At 39.2% G+C, this 15,953-nt stretch overlaps 1 protein-coding gene across 2 annotated transcripts in view; it reads right to left on the bottom strand.

Moving 5' to 3' along the window:
* SLC26A5 (solute carrier family 26 member 5) overlaps nucleotides 1-11,359 on the bottom strand; it is a 59,963-nt gene extending 48,604 nt beyond the window's left edge. The window contains exons 1-2 of one of the 2 annotated variants that reach the window (XM_037057083.1): nucleotides 11,271-11,359; nucleotides 7,748-7,858 (exon numbers count right to left, since the gene is read on the bottom strand). The gene's annotated coding sequence lies outside the window, so the exon portion shown is untranslated. Of the gene's footprint in view, nucleotides 1-6,308; nucleotides 6,412-7,747; nucleotides 7,859-11,270 lie in introns of those variants that run through there. The other variant, XM_037057084.1, reaches the window with a different exon arrangement.
* Between the last annotated feature and the right edge of the window lie 4,594 nt (nucleotides 11,360-15,953).

Below are 15,953 nucleotides of genomic sequence, written 5' to 3'. Positions count from 1 at the left end.
CTCTTCTAGTAGTCTTTATTTCAAAGGTAACTATTTATTTAAACATTTCATTGTGTTTTACCCTTTATTTTTGTGTGTTTGTACTGCAAGGAAGTCTGTATAAGGTAACTTATTCCTCCACATTGCTAAAAGTCCCATTGTTAGAACTGTGTGAATATTGTTCATCACTGGTTCTACTCATTGAATGAAATTTACTTAATTTTTCTTGAAGCCATTCTTCATGCAGCTCATTACTTGTCTTAATTTGCATAAATTTCTTTCTAATTGTGGTACACATCTGTTAGCCTGGGAGTTAATTTAATTGCACTTGGGAGTTTAGACTCTTTCTTATTCCCCATCTTCCTCCTTCTTATTTTCAACCCTTATTTTGCTGGAGCACATCCTTAGGTAATTGCTTCAGAAAGGATACTTAGAAGTAAATGGCCTGAGTCTTTGAATGTCTGAAGATGTCTTCATTTCACTTTCACACTTCATTGATAATTTTACTGGCAACATAAGTTTAAGTTCAAAATAATTTTCCCTCATTATTTTAAAGTCACTGCTCCAGTGTAGTTTAGTTTCAAGTTCACTGATGGGAAGCCTTATGCCAATTTGAAGTAAGTGACTATATTTTCCCTTTCAGAAAGTGTTAGGGGCCTCTCTATATCTTTGACTCTGAAGTTTTGTAATTATTGTAACTCTGTAAGGATTCTTCCCCCCATTCATTTTATGGCTCCTTTTTATATCATACTTTTCCTGAAGAGCAGGAAATTTTTTTCCTTGTATTTGTCAACTTCTACCCCTCTATTTTTTTGTTTTCTCTTTCTAGAGCTCCAGTCAACAGGTATTGGATTTACTGGACTTCTTTTCTATGCTTTTTTCCCCTTAGCATATATATTCTCCATCTCTTTGACATCTGGTTGTACATTCCAGGAGCCTTCCTAAACTTTATTTTTTAGCCCTTCTAACAAATTATTTTTATTTTAATATCCATTTTTAAAAATGTCAAGATATTCTTCTCTGTTTTCTGATTGCTGCTCCTTAATAGAATTCTGTTTTTGGTATATGGAAACAATAGCTTTTTAATCACTCTGAGGGTACTGAGAGTTTTTTAAAAGTTGTTTTAAGTGATATCCCCTCTATATTAGTGACTGTTTATTTTTTCCATGCTTCTTCATATGCTAGTAATTCTTGGTTATATATTTTTTGAAATTAAAGACTTCATTGACTTTCTTGGTTAATTGGTGTTTTCCTCCATTGTTAGGTATATAATTGCTTCCAAGATAGGGTCATTTCCCTGAAATGATGATTGAGAGTACCAGTGGGCTCTGTTGGCTTCCGGACTGACTTTAGGGTGAGGAGGCAAGAGCTGGCCTTCAGGCTAGAGCTCACAACATTACAAAAGTCAGAAAGAGAAATATTTACTGAAATGCCAAATGCACATTAGAAGCACTGCTTCATCTTAACTAATTCATAAGGATTTTCCATTAGTTCCTCCGCTTGCAGGCTCCTGCTTCTCATACCTGCTCTCTGTCCTTGCTGACTCTGTGCTCAGAGCTACTTTCTAGATGGTCTCCTTCCTTCCCATGGTGGTCTTTCTTGCCCTAATTCTAGGTTCTGTTTCATCAGTATCTTTTCTCTAAACATTCTCTTATCCCATTCTCTTCAGAGTTCTTCCTAGTCTTTGTAAAAATTTACAGTCATTTAAAAACAGTGATAGGATAGCGAGAAAGCAAATACTTTGGCTTTCTTTTTTAATCTTTGACTTATTATTTTTCCATTTTGCAATCTGGGAAGTTGTATGCTAAATTTTATCAATTAAACATATTTTAACATAAAATATATAGATGTATTAAGAAAGACGTGCAAGTATTCACCACAAAATGGTAGAAGAGGTTATGTTTGGATGGTGGAGTTGTGGGTAATTTTATTTTATTTTAATCTATACTTTTTAGAATTCCCACAGTAGACACTATTATTTTCATAATGGAAAGTAAGTTTTAAGTGCTGATAATAAAAGTAAAAGCTACTTTTACTCTTAAAAAAGAGTAATAACAGAAAGAGATCCTTGGCATTTGAGAGGAAAAGTGAGAGTTACATTCAGAGACCTGTGAGAGTCCCAGCTTTCACTGAGAATACCATTAATTGAGAGGTCATTGTATGTGAGCTGCTTGACTAATCCAAGCTATCAGGTTTGTTTTTGTTATATATTTCACATACAACCGTAGGAGTCAGCTACTATTTTCTTCACTGCCAATTAAGCAGATGAGGCCCTTTCAGATTTGCTCTCCATTGACAGTTCAAAATAAAACTGCCAAAAGTCTACTGTAGGAATCATACACCAATACCACCTACAAAGGGCCAGAAGGGTAATGACTGAAGTGAACCACATGAGTCTGTGCCAATCTAGAGAGCATGTGCTAAGCCCAAAGTGGTCAGCTACTATTCAGCTCTCACTGAATGTTGGCTTCTGTTTTTAAAAGTCCTTTATGTAGAAGTTCAATTTACATATAGTGAACTGCACAGACAAGTGTACAGTTTAATGAGTTTTGCCATGCATTTTAGGCTACTATAAATAACACCTTTTTGTCATTCAGAACTGTCTTCTGTGTTCCTAGAGTCAATTACTGCCACACCCCTAACTCAGGCAACCTCAGATCTGATTTTTATCACCATACATTAGCTTTGTCTATTCTGGAACATCTGATAAATAGAATATCCAAATTTTAAAGAGAATTTGAAAATACATTTTAGTGAAAAAATTATTTTAAAGGTTTTATTTATTTATTTTAGAGAGATGGGGAAGGGAGAAAGAGAGGGAGTAAAACATCAATGTGTGATTGCCTCTAGCACACCCCATACTGGGTACCTGGCCTGCAACCCAGGCATGTGCCCTGACTTGGAATCAAAGTGGTGATGCTTTGGTTTGCAGGCTAGTGAAAAATTTTTAATTGTTGGATACCAACATATATTTTTATAAAACAGCCCACCAGCAAGGCAACCACTTTGTGTCTGGTCTACAATACAAAGCAAAAATATTTTGTATAAATTTACTATTTCCTTTCATAATTGATAGTTTTGGGACTGACCATTTTTTTAGCAACTAGTAGCACATTGTTTAAAATAGAATGGTAAGCCTAACCTTCAGGGCATCAAGAAAGCAATGACAATGGGAGACTGAATCCCACTTCATAACCTGCCTTGGCGTAAAAGAAATGCCAGGGAAAGAGTGGGTAGAGGCTGATGTAGTGAGAAAAGGATATTTGGGGAACATTTAGAAGATATGATAAAGAAGAAACAAAGAACATGCGGTTGCTGCTACTTTGACAACACTGTACAAAACTGATCTTCACATCACCCTACAAGAATCCCACAGAAAAGGCCCTACCAGATGCTATGTGATCTTCAGCTCCCACCCAAACTCCTGCCCCACAGCCTTGCCTTTCTACGTTGATTTCATTTTTTTCAGCCTCCTGCCTTGTCACTCTGTTCCAGCCATCCAAACCCTCTTGCTGTTTTGTGGACATGCCAGGCATATATCTGCCTCAGGGATGTGTGTTGGCTAGAAGCTCCACTCCCAGATAGACTCATGAGGTTTTTTTTTTTAATCACCTTTAAGTCTATGCTCAAGATCATTTTTTCAGGTCATTATATTTTAAATATTACCCAGTCAACTCCCTCACTATCTTCTTCCAAGCTTTTCATTTCTCCATAGCACTCATCACCATATAACCCACACTGTATTTTGCTTCCTTATTTTCTGTATTCCTCCCTCCCTGCATGAGACTTAAAGCTACCTGAGCATAGGTACATAGTAGGAATTTATTAGACATTTGTTCAAGAAAAGAGTGGATGAAGCAAGAAAAGAAGAAAGAAGAATTCTGGCTAAAATACAGGTATGGGTAGATATGCTTTGTCTGATAACCTCTGGCTATAAAAACCTATGGGGGTTGTACAGAAGGAGAAACTGCCAGTCTCCTGAAAACAGGGCAGGAGCTAAATGAGTGGCATTGTTCCCTCTCTGATCCCTTCCCCACATATAGCACAACAGCAGTGAAGTGGGTTGCCCTGCCCTGGCAAATACCTAAGGCTCCACCCCTTAAAACATAACAGGTGTGCCCTCCTTGCCAATATATATATCCCAAATGAAAGAATGGATCAAATCCCAGAAAAAAAACTATGTGATGAGGAGATAGCCAACCTACCAGATCTACCAGATGCAGAGTTCAAAGCAGGATGGTAATCAGGATGCTCACAAAATTGGTTGAGTATGGTTGCAAAATAAAGGAAGATGTTAAGACTATACAAAGTGAAATAAAGAAAAATATATAGGGAATCAACAGTGAAAGGAAGGAAACTGGGACTCAAATCAATGGTTTGGAACAAAAGCAAGAAATAAACATTCAACTGGAACAGAATGAAGAAACAATTCAAAAAAATGAGGAGAGGCAGAGGAACCTTTGGGACAACTTTAAATGCTCCAACATCTGATATATATGGGGTGCCAGAAGAAGAAGAGGAAGAGCAAGAAATCAAAACCTTATTTGAAAAAATAATGAAAGAAAACTTCCCCAATCTGGTGAAGGAAATAGACATACAAGTCCAGGAAGCTCAGAGTCCCGAAGAAGATGGACCCAGAGAGGAATACATAAGACACATCATAATCAAGTTGCCAATGATTAAAGATAAGGAGAGAATCTTAAAAAAAAACAAGAGAAAAGGAGACAGTTATCTACAAAGGAGTGCCCATAAGATTATCAGCTGATTTCTCAAAAGAAACCTTGCAGGCAAGAAGGGGATGGAAAGACATATTCAAAGTCATGAAAGGCAAGGACCTATATCCAAGATTACTCTATCCAGCAGAGCTATCATTTAGAATGGAAGGGCAGATAAAGTGCTTCCCAGATAAAGTCAAGTTAAAGGAGTTCATCATCACCAAGCCCTTTTTACATGAAATGTTAAAGGGACTTATCGAAAAAAAAACACCAAAACTATAAACAGTAAAATGACAACAAACTCACAACTATCAACAACTGAACCTAAAAAGACAAAAACAAACTAAGCAAACAACTAGAACAGGAACAGAATCACAGAAATGGAGATCACATGGAGGGTTATCGGTGGGGAGGTGGAGAGGGTAGAATGGGGGGAAAGGTACAGGGAATAAGAAGCATAATTGGTAGGTACAAAACATACAGGGGGAGATTAAGAATAGTATAGAAAATGGACAAGCCAAACAAATTATATGTATGATTCATGGACATGAACTAAGGGTGGGGAATGCTAGAGGAAATGGGGGTACTGGGTAGAGGGAGTATAAAGAGAAAAAAGAATGGGACAACTATAATAGCATCATCAATAAAATATACTTAAAAATGTTCAGAATAAAAACAAAAGAAGAAAGAAATGAAAAGCTTGCTAGCTTTGGAGATGGTTGTTAAAATGTTCAACAAAATAAAGTAGTTAAGAAAATTTTATCATTTCTTATTATTTTCCAGCATTTAATTGCTTTGGGACAGTAAACAGTTCAGGGACTAATATTAAAGACCAGAACAATCCTGACTTATACTTATTATCTTCAAAATATTAGATTTATGAGAGGATAAATGCATATACAATATGTAAACATATTACTGGGCATTTGATGCTAATAATAATTTTTTCATTAGATTTAGAGTTATGATGAGAAAACCATCTTTTCCTGTATATTTATTCCTACCTTAATTCATTTTAAGAAATAGGTAAAGAATAACTTCCAAAAGAACAAAATAGTATGTGGCCAATGTTATTAAATCTTTGGAACAATGATCAGCAATAAACACTTGAAATGAATCAAATAGTAGAAAAAAAATTTTTATGGCAGTGAGCATAACCAGCTCTAGGTCGATGGAGAGGTGGGGGCTGAGTTGGTTCTGTAATTCTTTACGAGATTTTTGACATAAGGTAAGGGCAGTTCCTCTGAGACACCAAAGTTAAAGAACTCCAGTGCCAGTAACTTTCCACGCTAGAAAGAAATATTCCCCAATGTAAGACATTATTTAGAATTAAGTGAGACTCTGGAGTTGGTTAATGCTGGATTAGACTACCTATATTCAGGTTGCCAATTGCCCCCTGGAGACATCATTCCATGCACCATGTATGGAAGACCACAGAAAACACAAAGGAATCATGAGCCAGAAGCCTACATTTACCAACACATAGAACGTGGGATGAAATGATTTGCTTAAATTTTAGAAAGCTTGAGAATAAATTTGCAGCATTTTAAAAACTAAGCAGAGAGAAAACAAAGAAATTAAATGCAGCTCCTTGTAATGCACAGGCCTTCTTACCCTTGTTCTATGTTTCCTCCTTAATGCCTTGCCATCTTTTGTGAACTCATGTCCGTCTCTGACTGATCTGAGAGATCAGTCACACACACACTGTTATTTTTTTCTTCTTCTAGGTGTTTTGGATGAGAAAAAAAGAGTAGGATAAACAAATAAATTTCATGGATTACAATTTAGTAAGTTATACCTTTAAATCTAAGAATAATTTTCAAAGTGTGAATATCTACAGAATTTACAATGTACTGGCAACAAAATTAGGTCCCAACAAATGATCAAAGTAAACAATGTGCTCTTTTTTCCTATCCCAGTTCTGGTAACTCAATAGTCTACAACTACTTGAGAAGGTGTGAGGATCATTTTTTTTATCTCAGTTTGGACACAGAAGCTCACATTTCAGCACTGATCAAGGTGATCATCCTTATCCCTTGCCTACACCTTTCTCCTCCACCCCAAGAAGTCACAGATCACCTCTAGGAGAAAATTTCAATAGGCTATTAAACACTGGTAACAACACAGAGAGAAGACACACAATCGTCTCTGGGGACCTTTAGGAACAACTAATCATCTTGGATAGGCAAAGTCACACCTGATTCAGTCCATCAAAATGTACTAGTTGCTGAAAACTTGCAAAACCTTGTGGGGTACTGAACTGGTGAGGAGGCACAGCACTTTCCCTGAATAAACGGAAATTGCTTAATTTGGACTGCTTCTTAGAAAGGCATGTTTAGGCTTGGTTACCATGAAGTGTGTGTAATAAGAATTTTGTGGGCCGGCTTTCTATCTTTAAGTGACACAACCTTAGAAATCAGTAATGATTATTTTCACTGGTAGGTCTTAATCTTGGCTGGGCATTAGGGTTTTCTGGGTGTTGTGGGCAGGGGAAGGGGCCTTTTAAAAAATAGAGATGTCTTGGCCTGCCCCAGTCCAATTAAATCAGAATCTCTGACACAGTTGTATTTTTTTAAAAGTAAACTGTCCAGGTGATTCACCTTCATTAAGAACCATTAATCCTATATTGCAACCTTATTTTATATGTTCCAAATTTAAGGTTCGTATAAAATTAAGGTCCAAAGAATTTAACTTGTAACTTGCCCAAGATCACAAGCCTAGTTAATGGCAGAGTTTGGGTTGAAGTCATAACTTCCATTAATTTACTCACCTAGTAAATGTCTCTCAATGACATTCTAGCGTTGTGACCAGCCACCTAGTTATTACTCAAGAATAAGATAAGTCAAAGCTGGGTCATATCTAAGGGTCAGTAAGGCTGGTCCCGATCCAGGCTAAAAGGGGACAGTAAGCTTCGTGGTTCTGGCATTCTGTCTCTCTCAGTATGATTCAGGTGGTCTCTGGAAATGTTAAGGAATCCTTTCGTCCAGGTATAATCTGTCACTATCTGTGACCCACTCTCCCATTTTACTAGTTCCAGCGGCCCCTCTACTCACCCAGAACTAATATGAAGCACAAGGTGGAAGGGGACACGGTCCCCTGCTGGGAAGTCTGGTGCAGTTCAGTAAAACCTTGGTCAAGTGGGGATGAGAGCCGGCTCCTAGGCCCTAGGTACAGAAGAAAGGCAAGTTAACCCACAGTTTCTGCTTTGTTTTTTGAAAGAAGTTATGTCCCAAATACTTGCTAATGCTATCCATTCACTCCTAGTAACAACAAACTCTCTCCCAAGACACAACTACTGTTATCACAGTGGCTACATTAAAATGGTAATTATATAATAAAAGATATATATATCTATAGATATGTCTATCTATATCTAATCTATATCTATATCTATATCCTTCTTAAAGGTGAACTATGAGAGAGAGAGAGATTCAAATTTGGACTCAACCATCCCCATCCTTAGCAATTCATGGCTACAATAGTTGGCGTGTGAGAAACTGTGCTGATTCGTCTATCAGCAATATCAGAAATCATCTCAAAGGCACTTTCCTTGAGGAGAACAACAACAAAAACATCTTGAAAAATGATATTCATAATGTTCAAGGTAAAAGTTGATCGTCATCAAATAAAAATAGGACTAATTTATTTTTAGTCCTTTACAAATAATATATTAACTGCTTCCCATTCACAGAATACTCACTCAAAAGACCATTTGAAAGTGAATTAAATTATATGCACTCAGTTTGCCCTTGCTTCATTTACATTTTTCTCCATTTACCAACGCTCTGACCCTAGTTCTAAAGTGACATCTTATTCCTGGGGACCAGGAATCTTCTGAAAGATATGGAACATTTTGAATGAGTGTTTGTGTTTTTTTTTTCCTGGTGATAAAGTCCCTAGTTTGGGACAGATTTTAACAAAGACGTGTTCTCTCCCCAGAGCTCCCTAAAATTCAAGGGTGAAGTTCGAGAGATGATGTCGGTAGTGCTATCCACAATGAAAGATTTTATGAAATTGCCCTCTAGAACTATCCTTGAAAAGAAGGATTGGAAGATTTCACGAAATTGCATTTATTCTCCAAAAGGATGGACTTAGGTAAAACATAGTTTGGAAAGCACCAGAGGATTAAATTTATTCATGCTGACATTTTCTTCTTCAGCACAAAATTTCACTAGTTTGGAACCAAAGGAAAGGAAAACCATCACCTCATTTTTCTTGTTGATTTTGACTTATAATTCAATGGTAATGCAAATGGTAGGGTTAATGGACATATCTTCTCATTTAGTTANACTATCCTTGAAAAGAAGGATTGGAAGATTTCACGAAATTGCATTTATTCTCCAAAAGGATGGACTTAGATAAAACATAGTTTGGAAAGCACCAGAGGATTAAATTTATTCATGCTGACATTTTCTTCTTCAGCGCAAAATTTCACTAGTTTGGAACCAAAGGAAAGGAAAACCATCACCTCATTTTTCTTGTTGATTTTGACTTATAATTCAATGGTAATGCAAATGGTAGGGTTAATGGACATATCTTCTCATTTAGTTATTTCCTGGAAAACCTTTTACTTTGGAACTACTAAAATGCAGACTACCCATGATAGTAGAAAATTACAAAATGATTAAGATACTAACATACAGACCGGACATTTAGAATGAAATGAAAACTCCACTGTGTCTGCTTTTAAAGTGAACAGGCAGTGCAAACCTTGCAAATCAGTCCACTGTTGCTGCTGTTGTTTTAATTGGAAAATTCCTCCATGTGCCATTCTTCTGCATTTCTTAGCAAAGTGCCTCATACAGGGAAGGTGCTCAAATACTGGTTAGATTGAGTCAATTCTTTTGGTTTCGCTCATAAATTAATGAGGAACGTGTAACTCTGTATAGTTTCAGAGTAGTTAAAGAGAGAAAAAAAAAGAAATCCTACGTAACAGAATTGGGGCTTCAGGTGTTACCTAAGACTAGAATGCTTTCCAGCAGTGCAATTAAGATATCAGCCATAGCAACCTTACCTAGGAATTCTTCACCCTAAGTTTCTTTCAAATGCAAATTAGGTTGACTTTCTCTTTCCAGCCTCCTGACCCCTGCCTGAAAGTCTCTTGCCACAAATACTACAGTAATTACGATTATCTAGCAAAAACTTATGTCAAACTCCATTTCAGGAAAGAAGGGGAAGGGTCAAGTCAAGGAACGTCAATAAAGGACCCACGGACAAGGACTAGGAGGTGGGGCCGGGAGGACTGAATGTTGGGAAGGGAGGGCAGGGCAGGGGAGAGCAATGGGGGAAATGGGGGCAAATGTAATTCAACAGCAATAAGAAAAGGACAAAGAGGCTTATATAGTTGACTCTTGAACTATGCAGGGGTGAGGAGCATGCAACTCACATGCAACCAGAAGTGCAAGTATAACTTTTGACTCCACTCCCCCAATCTTAACTTCGAATAGCCCAGTACTGACTGAAGCCTTACGAAACATAAACAGTGGAGTGACATTTTATGTTATATGTATTATATACTGTATTCTTACAATAAAGTAACCCAGAGAAAAGAAAGCCTTATTAAGAACACCATAAAGAAGAGAAAATATACTTGCACTATTGCAGGGTTTGTTAAAAAACAAAAGCACCCCCCCCCATATAAGTAGATCTGTGCAATTCAAACGGGTGTTGTTCAAGGGTTGACTGTACTTCCTATCACACACTTCAAATTCCCCTCCATTTCCAAGTATACCTTAGATTATACATTTCTATCTAATGCAAATTGTCCCCAGTTTGCAGATAAGAAAAAGCTGAATTTCAGTCCCCCTGCTCCAAATTGCCATTTTAGTTATTATAAAATTCCCATTTATGTCTTAAAATTCTAGACCTCAGATTGATAACACGGTAGGTACCACAGGTGGGCAGAAGACTCTCGCCTTCCTCACCGCCCATCCACCTCTTCACAGCTCTAGGCTCCTGAAGTTTCCCACCCTGGGCTTGACTTCTGAGAACGCCGTGCTGGGCTGGGCCTAGCCGGGAGGGCGCACTCAGTGGGGTCAGTAAACTGATTTCCTGCTCGCCTCTTTCCTAAACACAGGCTGGGAGCTTCCGACGCCCAGAATGTCAGAACCGCCTGTGCGGTAAGGGGTTAGGAGGGAGAAGGGTGTCGAGCGGGAAGCTGCCACCACCAGGTTCTAGGGTAGGTAGGCTCTTAGCAACCCCTCGGTTAGCGAGCGAGGTGCCGGAGACCGGAGGTCCACACTTCGCCGGGTAAAAACCTCTGTGCTGCAGCCACGGAAGGGAAGGGCATAGGGGAGTTTTGCAAAGGACAGCACTTCTGCAGACTTGTCTGTAGAGACGGCTCAGGTGTGCGCAAGCTCAGTTGGTTGAAAATTATTTTTAGGAAGGAGTGAGAACCAGAGAGAGAGCCAGAGCCGAGCAGAGCCACCAGGACAGGCGACAACTGTCCCCGAGAGACCCCTCGGCGGTTGGTTTGCAGTCCCGGCGGTCAGAGCTCCTCACGCCCCCGCTCCTCCCGGCCTGGAGCCTAGGCTACCCGTCCACTACCGGACCCCGCGATCGCCCTCGCGCACTCACCGGCCCGCGCTGCCCGGGGCTGCCCTGGGCGGAGCCGCCGCCGCGCTGCGCTCCGGACCCTCGGCCACCTCGCCTCGCGCCCTGCCGCTGCCTCCCCGCGCGGCTCTCGGAGGAGGCGCCGCACCCCGCGGAGCCCGTAACCCAAGACCGCCCCGCCCCGCCCTGCTCCGCCCCGCGACCCCTGCAATCCTGGGGGCTCTTCTCAGCTCGCAGAACTTCTCAGGTGTGCTTGCAAACGAATACCGGCTCGTCCAGCGCCCACAAATTACGAAAATGACAGTCACTGCTCATGAACCTCAAGGTGCGATTCCTCTAGCTTCGAGGTAGGAAGGAGGAGACAAATTTAGAGGTTCAAAGCTGAAGAAAACACAATAAACAAGCGATAGTATTCAAGTAGAAAACATTGCCTATTGTTACTTAAAAAATGAAAACACCCTAACATTTATTTTCAAATATANCCTGCAACCCTGGGGGCTCTTCTCAGCTCGCAGAACTTCTCAGGTGTGCTTGCAAACGAATACCGGCCGGTTCAGCGCCCACAAATTACGAAAATGACAGTCACTGCTCATGAACCTCAAGGTGCGATTCCTCTAGCTTCGAGGTAGGAAGGAGGAGACAAATTTAGAGGTTCAAAGCTGAAGAAAACACAATAAACAAGCGATAGTATTCAAGTAGAAAACATTGCCTATTGTTACTTAAAAAATGAAAACACCCTAACATTTATTTTCAAATATAGTCATTATGGAGATTCAGACTGGCACAGGAACATTAAAATGCCGAATGGCAATGTGCAACTCAAAGAAACTTGGACGAACTGCCTTCCGTTAACAATTGGAAATATTGTGCAACACAACGATGAGTGACATATTCTTTTCCAGGTTTGCGAGTTAGAATTTACAAAACTACCTTTAAAAAAAAAAGTAGAGCGACAGAACACGCTATTTAGGAGAGAGGACTATAAATGGAGGAAAAACGGAGAATGTAAAGAAGAAAGGGAAGGAAGAAGAGGGAGGGAGGAGCCTGCTTCATTTCTAACAACTAGGACGCAAGAAAACTCAGAGATCAGAGTGCCCCAATTCAATAAAGCGAGGGGTAAAAATGATTTCAACGTATAAACTCTCCTTTGTTACTATGACTTAGCGAGGATTTCAGTTGGTTTAGGGTCATCTTTTATTCTGCTTTGTGCATTTCTGCGCGTACCCACCGCAGTGAAACCTGTGATGATCCAGCTATTTGACAGCTTGTCTCAAAGCTGAAAAGCTAGGCTGGAGACACCAGGGGCGTCTGACAGTGAGACCCCACCCCCTGAGCAGAGGTCACGCATCACCGCTACTGCTCTGGCGCTTTTACCGCACTGGAAGAAGGGCTGGAAAATTTCTCTCTGCTCCAAAGGGCTGCACTCAATTCAAGGGCACCGCACCATTCTGAGCGTCCTGGGCTGAGGAATTACTGATATTTGAGCATATGTGTAAAACCAGTTTTACATTTCTTCAGGCTTTCAACATCTCTGAATAAATTTTTACAGAATGGGATAATAAGCAAGACGGGTTCCTGTGACATGCATTTCTAGTATTGTTCCTTTGAAACTTGGCCTTAGCTATCTGATGAAATTATCTTGCCATAAATGTGTGTCACAGCCCAGTACTTATAATACCATGCATTCAATACATGCAAATCATCTGGGGATCTTCTTGAAAATGCAGATTCTGATTCATAAGGTCTGGGAGATGCATTTATAACACAACCCTAGATGGTGCTGTGGGCTGTTGGAGGACTCAACTTCAGCAACATCATAGACAGGTGAACCATATACAAGGTTTGGAAGCAGCACTCAGGTATTTAATGTAACAACAATTGTATAGCAATGCTGATTAACACTTGTTCAGTGTTCACGTGTGCTAGGCACTGTTCTAAGCACCTTACAACTGTAGCCTCATATCACAACTTTGTGAGTTAGATACTATTATTTCCATTTTAGAGATGAATTTACTTCCAGTTTTAACCTTCTCTGCCTCTTACATCATTGGTGGCTTTATTTAATTTTTGAATTTGTAGAACATTAACATGATCCCCAAAGTGAAAGCCATACATATATGGCTTAGTCAGAGAAGTGTCTTTCCCCCTTTGTTCACCTATTCTACCCAGTCCCCTGTGAGTAATCAACTTCATGATTTTCTGGTTTGTTCCTTTCATGTTTTTCTTTGTAATGCTAAGCAAATATATGCTTGTGTTCTTGTTTCTCCCTTTTTCCTCACACCAGTGATGGCTGTATATGCACTTTCTATTTAGATCTTCTCACTTCCTGGTACCTGATAGAAATCACTCCATATCACCTCGTGGAGACCATCCTCTTTCTTTTTGCAGTCACGTAGTCCTCCATTGTGTGGATGTACCATGTGGGTTCAAACACTTGCCTATGTTTGGACATTTATGTAGTTCTCAATATTTTACAGTTACAAATGATTTTGTAATGGATAATATTGTATATATGTATTTTCATACTTTTGGAGGTATAAGTTTAGGATAAATTCCTAGAAGTGGAATTGCTGTTTGTTGGGGCGAAAAGGTAAATGCATGTGTGGTTTTCTTAACTGTTATTATTGTCCTCTCCTTAAAGTTTGTCATTTTGCATTCCTATCCACAATGCATGAGGACTGTGTCCCACAATCTTTTTCAGCGTGTATTGTTAAGCTTTCAAGTTTTGCCAAGTTGATAGGTGAGAAATGGTATCTCAGTGAGGTTTGACCAGCATTTTTATTGTAATAATGAAGTCAAGATCTTTTCATATGTTTAAGGGTCATTTTTATATCTATTTTCCTGAATTATCTACTCACATCTTTTGCTCATTTACTAAATAGATTTTTGGCCTTTCCCCTGCCCCCTTCAATTTAAAGAAAAACTCTGTAGACTGAGAATATTAGTTTTTATCCATGACACATGTAACAAATATAGTTTCTCAAGTTCTCAATTTTATTTTGACTCAAAAGCATTATTTATGTTGATAGAAAGATGTGTGATTATTTTTTAAAGTTTAAAAAAGATTTTATTTATGTACTTTTAGAGAGAGGGGGAGGGAGGAGAAAGACAGGGAGAAAAACATTAATGTGTGAGAGAAACACTGATCAACTGGGGACCAATCAGCAACCCAGGCATGTGCCCTGACAAGGAATCAAACCAACAGACTTTTAGTTTGTGCGACAATGCCCAACCCGCTGAACCACACCTGTCAGGGCAAGACCTGTGGTCATTTTAAAAGATACATCTACATCTATATCTATATTTATATCTATATCTATGTATTTAATTTTCACAATACTTCCATGATGGATATTATGTCTCTCATACTGCAGATGAATAAGCAGACTCATCTAAGAATACAAGTCCATAGTTTATATCATAAACTATGATATAAAGTTTTTGGAAGTACTTATGCATTCAGTTATTATTTTAACAACTGCCAAGTTGGTGGGGGAATTCAAGAGTTGGAAAATTTTAGTTTTAGTTAATAGTTAATAAGCTTAGTAATGAATGCATGTAGAAAGCTATTGTTTCAGGAAACAAAAATATGACCTGCCTTGATTGTAGGACCACAAGCAGCTCAGCCTCTATAGCCCAGGAAGGACTGCAAGAAATCAGGTTGGTATCTGAGCCATTGTGTTCCAGGGAGAGACATCCCACTACACAAGACACAGATCACCAGTCAACAGATGAAAGAATGCTAGGGAAATTGCTGAACTACAGCTTTTATCTGATTAAGCTTTTTTCCTGAGTTCTAAATTCTTTACTTACACTTTCTTTTCATGAATTCCAAACCTCTTACATACATTTTTTTCTTCTTTGAAAAAAATACTGGCTAGAAATGAAATGTAAGACTGTCTTTTTAGGGTATATAACACACCATCTTATCAGATCACCCGAAGTCTGAATAAAGCACCCATAAAAATTCAATCCTTCTCTCTACTTACTGGTTCTGGTGGTGACAGGTAGCACAAATACTGAATTTTCTGGTTTCAACGTTTCAAATATTGCATGGCAGACATTGAGGTTAGAAAGGTAAACTGCCCTTACGGAATTTACAACAGTCCTTCACCATTTGGATGTACCATGTAGTGTAGGGGAGGAGATGACAGAATTTGATTAGATAATTACTTTAATAAAAGTATAACTACAAACTTGGGTAAATGATCTAAAGACAAAAGAAGTCTAGATGATATTTCATAATGAGGCCAAGATGGAGGTGTAGGTAGATACACTTTGCCTCCTTGCACAACCAAAAAAAGGACAACAACAAATGTAAAAACAAAACACAACCAGAACTGCCAGGAAATGGAACTATATGGAACTCTGACAACCAAGGAGTTAAAGAAGAAACATTCATCCAGACTGGTAGGAGGGGCAGAGATGGGCAACCAGGGCAGAGAGGGCTCCCAGCAAGGTGGTGGCTGGAGGATGGGCTGGGCAAGGCGGTGACTGGTAGATCAGATGGTCCAATGTGTGCATGTGGAACCAGAAGGAACAACTGGGGAGCGAGGTAGACCACACAACCCAGGTTTCTAGCTCAGGTAAATAAAGGCTGAAAACCTCTGGCTATAAAAACCTGTGGGGGTTTTGGTGATGGGGAAAACTTACAGCTTCACAGGAGAGTTCATTGGAGAGACCCACATGGTCCTAGAACAAATACAA

Source organism: Sturnira hondurensis, unplaced genomic scaffold (assembly GCF_014824575.4).
Source record: "Sturnira hondurensis isolate 20B ecotype Veracruz unplaced genomic scaffold, ASM1482457v3 Scaffold0009314, whole genome shotgun sequence".
Taxonomy (NCBI): domain Eukaryota; kingdom Metazoa; phylum Chordata; class Mammalia; order Chiroptera; family Phyllostomidae; genus Sturnira; species Sturnira hondurensis.
Note: the sequence above shows the minus strand (reverse complement) of the source record. Positions and strands in the feature narration are given on the sequence as shown.